We start from the raw sequence: 6,000 nt of genomic DNA on the forward strand, positions 1-6,000 counted from the left end.
TCAGTAAGCACTCAAAACCTGATGAAAATAAAGCACCGGTCACAATGCTTAGTGCCCAGCATCTAACACTTAGTAAGTGCTCCCTAGTGGGGTTGAAACTATTGTTATATTCCACCAATAGTCAACACTGATTGACGTGCACCTTAAAAATATGCACGCCGTCCCATTTTTATTAAAACAAGAAAGGAAAGAACTATGTATGTAGAGAAAAATGTGTAGCAGAACACATTCCAAATTTTTAATGCGAGTTGCTATGCAGAGTGGGACCGGTCTGTATGGTTGAGGTGAAGATTGCTATCTTTGTATTGCTTTTATAATTAAAAAAAAGGACTCAATGGGGCGCCTGGGTGGCTCAGTTGTTAAGCGTCTGCCTTCGGCTCAGGTCATGATCCCAAGGTCATGGTTTGAGCCCCACATCAGGCTCCCTGCTCAGCAGGAAGCCTGCTTCTCCCTCTCCCACTCCCCCGGCTTGTGTTCCCTCTCTCGCTGTGTCTCTGTCAAATAAACAAATAAAATCTTAAAAAAAAAAAATAAAAGCACTCATTGGTATCAAAGGACTTGAAAATGTATGTATGTCCACCAAAAGAAAAAAAAAAAAAAAACCAAAACCATGCACAGAGATGTTTATAGCAGCTTTATTCATAATTTCCACAACTTGGAAGTAACCAGGATGCCCTTTTGTACATGAATGGATAAACTGAGGTCCATCCAAGCAATGGAATATTATTCAGAGCTAAAAAGAAATGACTATCAAGCCATGAAAAGACATGGAGGAAACTTCAAGGCATATTATTAAGTGAAAGAAACCGATTTGAAAAGGCTACGTATGGGGCACCTGGGTGGCACAGTCGGTTAAGCGTGGGACTCTTGGTTTCAGCTCAGCCACTGAGCTCAGATCGTGAGATGGAGCCTGCTTGGGGCTCTGTTGTGGGATTGAGCCCCCCATTGGGCTCTTCACTCAGCGTGGATTCTGCTTAAGACTCTCTGCCCCTCCCCTCTCTCTAAAATAAATTAATTAATTAAGGGACGCCTGGGTGGCTCAGTCGATTAAGCGTCTACCTTCAGCTCGGGTCATGATCCCAGGGTCCTGGGATCAGAGTCCCGCTTCAGTCCAGGCTCCCTGCTCAGGGGGAGGTCTGCTTCTCCCTCTCTGCCTGCCACTCCCCCAGCTTGCACACTCTCTCTCTCTCTCTCTCTCTCACTGTCAAATAAAATCTTTATGATAAGTAAATAAATAAAATTTAAAAAAGAAAAAAGGCTACATACTGTGTGATTCCAACTATGAGACATTCTGGAAAAGGCAGAACTATGGAGACCGTAAAAAGAGCAGTGGTTTGCCAGGGTTTTGGGGTATGCTGAGAGTGATGAATAGGCAGAGCATGGAGGATTTTTAAGGCAGTGAAAATACTCTGGTACCATAACGATGGATACATGTCCTTATTCATTTGTCCAAATGCATAGAATCCACACCACCAAGAGTGAACCATAATGTAAGCTATGGACTTTGGGGATGATGATGTTCAGTATAAGTTCCTCAGTTGCAACAAATGTACCATCTGGTGGGGAAACTTGAAGGTAAGGGAAGCTATGCAGGTGTGGAGGCAGGGAGTATATGGAAAATCTCTGTACCATCCTCTCAATTTTGCTATGAACCTAAAACTGCTCTGAAAAATAGTTTTCATAAAGAATAAATAAGCATGGGGCGCCTGGGTGGCTCAGTCATTAAGTGTCTGCCTTCGGCTCAGGTCATGATCCCAGGGTCCTAGGATCGAGCCCCGCATGGGGCTCCCTGCTCAGCGGGAAGCCTGCTTCTCCCTCTCCCACTCCCCCTGCTTGTATTCCCTCTCTTGCTGTGTCTCTCTCTGTCAAATAAATAAATAAATAAATAAAATCTTAAAAAGAATAAATAAGCAAATGAATCAGAAGAACATTAAGGTGCAAACCCTTTGATCCAGCAATTCAACTCTGAAGAAGTTGTTCAAAGGAAATAATCAGACCCATAGTCAAGGATGCATATACAGGGATGTACAGGTCAATACTGTTCATAAGAGGAAAAATTATAACCTTCTAAACGGCCAACAATATGCAAATAGTTAACCATAATAATGGTATATCCATAAGATGAAATATGAAGCCATTCAGAATAATGTTTATGAAGAATAGTAATGCAAGTGAATGTTCATGATCTATTGCTAAATGGAAAAAAAATCAGGCTAAAATAGTAAGGAAATTTTGGAATTATGTTTATGTATGATTACATCTTAAAATTACATGCATGTATGACTAGATATAAAAACCTGGAGGGTATCATGCCTGATATAACATTTGGGTGAATCTCAGCAATGCATTTACAGCTGACTGGGGGATCTGTGGTTTGTACTTTGGAATGTTTTCCCAGTTTTCTTCCTAGAACATGTATTACTTTTGAAAAAAAGAGGGGCGCCTGGGTGGCTCAGTCGTTAAACATCTGCCTTCAGCTCAGGTCATGATCCCAGGGTCCTGGGATCGAGCCCGCATCAAACTCCACATAGGGCTCCCTGCTCCGCAGGAAGCCTGCTTCTGCCTCTCCCACTTCCCCCTGCTTGTGTTCCCTCTCTCGTTGTATCTCTCTCTCTGTCAAATAAATAAATAAAATCTTTAAAAAAGAAAAAAAATTTAAAAATAAAAGCTATTGGGGCACCTCAGTGGCTCAGTCAATTAAGTGTCTGCCTTCGGTTTAGGTCATGATCCCTGGGTCCTGGGATCAAGCCCTGCTCATCAGGGAGCCTGCTTTTCCCTCTCCTCCCTGTTCACACTGTGTGCCACTCTGTCTCTCTCTCTCTCAAATAAATAAATAAAATCTTTTAAAATAAATAAATAAATAAAAGCTATTGAGCACCTAGGTGTCAGAATACATCTACTCATTTATCTACCATATACCCTTCAGAGTATTCATTAACAAGAACTGAGGCTCAGAATTAAGTGACTGGCACCTGCCTAGGAATTGGCAGAATCAAGATTTGAACCCATAGCAGGCTTCATCCTGCACTGCCTCCCTCCTAAATAAATAATTCATATCATAGCACTGTTACAACAATCTCATGTCCCTTATCATGATTTTAATTTCATTTTTATGATACTTATTCCACAAGCATTTTTTTTAAAGATTTTATTTATTTATTTGAGAGAGAGAGAACGTGCCCGAGAGCAAGCATGAGCAGGGGGCAGGGGCAGAGGGAGAGGGAGAAGCAGACTCCCTCTGAGCAGGGAGCGCAATCTGGGGCTTGATTTCAGGACCCTGGGATTATGACCTGAGCCCAAGGCAGACACTTCACGGCCTGAGCCACCCAGGCGCCCTCCACAAGCATTTGCCAAGCCCCTAGTAGATGTCAAATCCTGGGAGGTATATAGAATGGAGATCTATCTGAATACCAGGATTAATGTATGAAAAATTGACTCCCCGCTCTCAGAGACCTGGACAGCTATAATAACATGTGTTGAAAATATTCCACGGAAAGATGGCCCTTCTCCTTTTATTCATTCAACAAATATTTCTTGATTCCTGTTGTGTAACAGACATTACTCTCAGGCAGAAGAGTCTTCTCATTAGGAAGTGACAATCGAGTGGGGGAGACAGACAGGAAGCAAAGAACACTAAGTCCAATAGTTCAGAACTGATCAGTGCCGTGAAAACAATAAAACAGGCAAATGTGATGAAATGACCGTTTCACACATCCTCACAATAACCCTCCGAGTGAGGTCATATCATTCCCCCCTTCCAGTTGGGACACCAAGGCTCAATTGGATATTTTGCTCAATGTCTCACAACCAGTAAATATTAAAGCTCAGATTTGAACTCAAGTCTGTCTCATTCTACAATCCCAGCTTCCTTACTTTGCTTTTTGTTTGTTTGTTTGTTTTAAGTAGGCCTCACGCCCAGCATGAAGCCCAGCGCGGGGCTTACACTCACAACCCTGAGATCAAGACTTCAGCTGAGATCAAGAGTTGGTTGCTTAACTGACTGAGCCACCCAGGTGCCCCCCTACTTCCTTATTTGGACTCTAAAGAAATCACTCTTTCCTTTTGCTCACAACTTCCAAACCTAATGGCAACCATCACAATTTTTTAAAAACTCAGGTTTTAGAATCTTTTTCTTTTTTTTAAAGATTTTACTTACTTATTTGAGAGAGAGAGAATGAGAGAGAGAGCATGAGAGGGGGGAGGGTAAGAGGGAGAAGCAGACTCCCTGCTAAGCAGCTAGCCCGATGCGGGACTCAATCCTGGGACTCAATCCTGGGACTCGATCCTGGGACTCGATCCTGGGACTCGATCCTGGGACTCCAGGATCATGACCTGAGCTGAAGGCAGTCGCTTAACCAACTGAGCCACCCAGGCGCCCTCAGGTTTTAGAATCTAAAATCTTCTAGTGTAGCTCAGAGAAACATTATCCTGCTCTTATTGTTTATATTTCAAGATCAGGAGTCAAGATGCCCAGGAATTATTGTCCTTCACCCCAATTAATAAAAGCAGCACATATCCAGGGCTGAAAGACTTTAGACTGCATAATGAATAGTTATTTAATATTTTAACAACAGTAATTAATTAGTCATAGGACTGCATGCCTGCCACCGTACCATGATGAGGCAGCTGATGAATTAATATTTATAGAGACCCCTCCGGAAAAAGATAATTTACTGGGAATTTCTAGAATGGTTAGAAAGACAAAGAAAGTCCCTGGTCAAAAGAACTCTATGCTGGAAGCCTTGGGGCAGAGCATCTAAATTTAGTCAAGACAACACACACACACACACATACACACACTATGCACACAGGAAACATACATTCATAGGTTCATAGAAAGAAAAGTTTCATGGTTGATGTTTTCTTTTCTTTGGAGTTGTCCTTTTCCACTCTTCCATTCGAGAATGGGGTATTGGGATGGGAAGATAAGGTATTGACTGAGCAACCCTAAGTTGGAAGCAAAGAGGAAGCATGAGAAAGCAGGAAGGAATAGCTTTTGGACCTCAGTTTTCCCTGGGAGGCATCTCCCCAAGAGACAGCAAGCTTGTTGATGGAGACCATCTCCCTGCTGCCCCAGCTGCTGACGTGATGTTCACTGGCCTCAGCTCAAGCTGGGGCCCCTCTGGGATTTTGCAGTATCTCTCCCTTCTGCTGGCTTCTCTGTACCAGCTGACTGTCTAAAATGAGTCTCTAATCCTTACTGGGCTCACAAAAATGTGAGTGTGGCGTGAAGATAAGTGGTCCTTGAAAAGCCTTAATAGAGCTTGAAATAGCTTTAAACAAAGCATCCATGTTAATTTTTTTTTTTTTTAAAGATTTTATTTACTTGCGAGAGAGAGAATGAGAGACAGAGAGCATGAGAGAGGGGAGGGTCAGAGAGAGAAGCAGACTCCCCGACGAGCAGGGATCCCTATGCGGGACTCGATTCCGGGACTCCAGGATCATGACCTGAGCCGAAGGCAGTCGCTTAACCAACTGAGCCACCCAGGCGCCCCCATGTTAATTTTTAAGGTTTTTCAAAACACCAAGGAAAAAAACACATGCACACATCTGCTAAACAGACACACACACTGACAGAAACTGTGGGGGAGGAGATTGATTGTTTCCATCTCACTAATCATAGTCTCAAAGAGGAAACATACACCTACTCAATATCTTTTTTTTCCCAAATGATCTGGTAGGTCCTGTTCTTTTTTTCTTTTTCCTCCTCCTCCTCCTCCTCTTCCTCCTCCTCCTCCTTCTTCTGTTCTTTTTTTCTTTTTCTTTCTTCCTTCTTCTCCTTCTTCTATTCAAGGAAGATTATTTCGGCTCATGGGTGGGTCTATGAAGCGGCAGGGAAAGGAAATAGGATGAAAGAGATATTTGAAAAAACGAAGAGGGAGAAATTCTCCTTGGCGCTCCTTTGAATTACCATAACTAAGGGACAAGCCTCCACGCTGATGAAAAGCCCAGGATGAAGCGGTATTAAGTGCAGCTCAGCTCTTACTGGAAAAATCAGGC

The sequence above is a fragment of the Mirounga leonina genome, unplaced genomic scaffold (genome assembly GCF_011800145.1).
Source record: "Mirounga leonina isolate KUSES-001 unplaced genomic scaffold, KU_Mleo_1.0 Mir_171, whole genome shotgun sequence".
NCBI classification, from domain to species: domain Eukaryota; kingdom Metazoa; phylum Chordata; class Mammalia; order Carnivora; family Phocidae; genus Mirounga; species Mirounga leonina.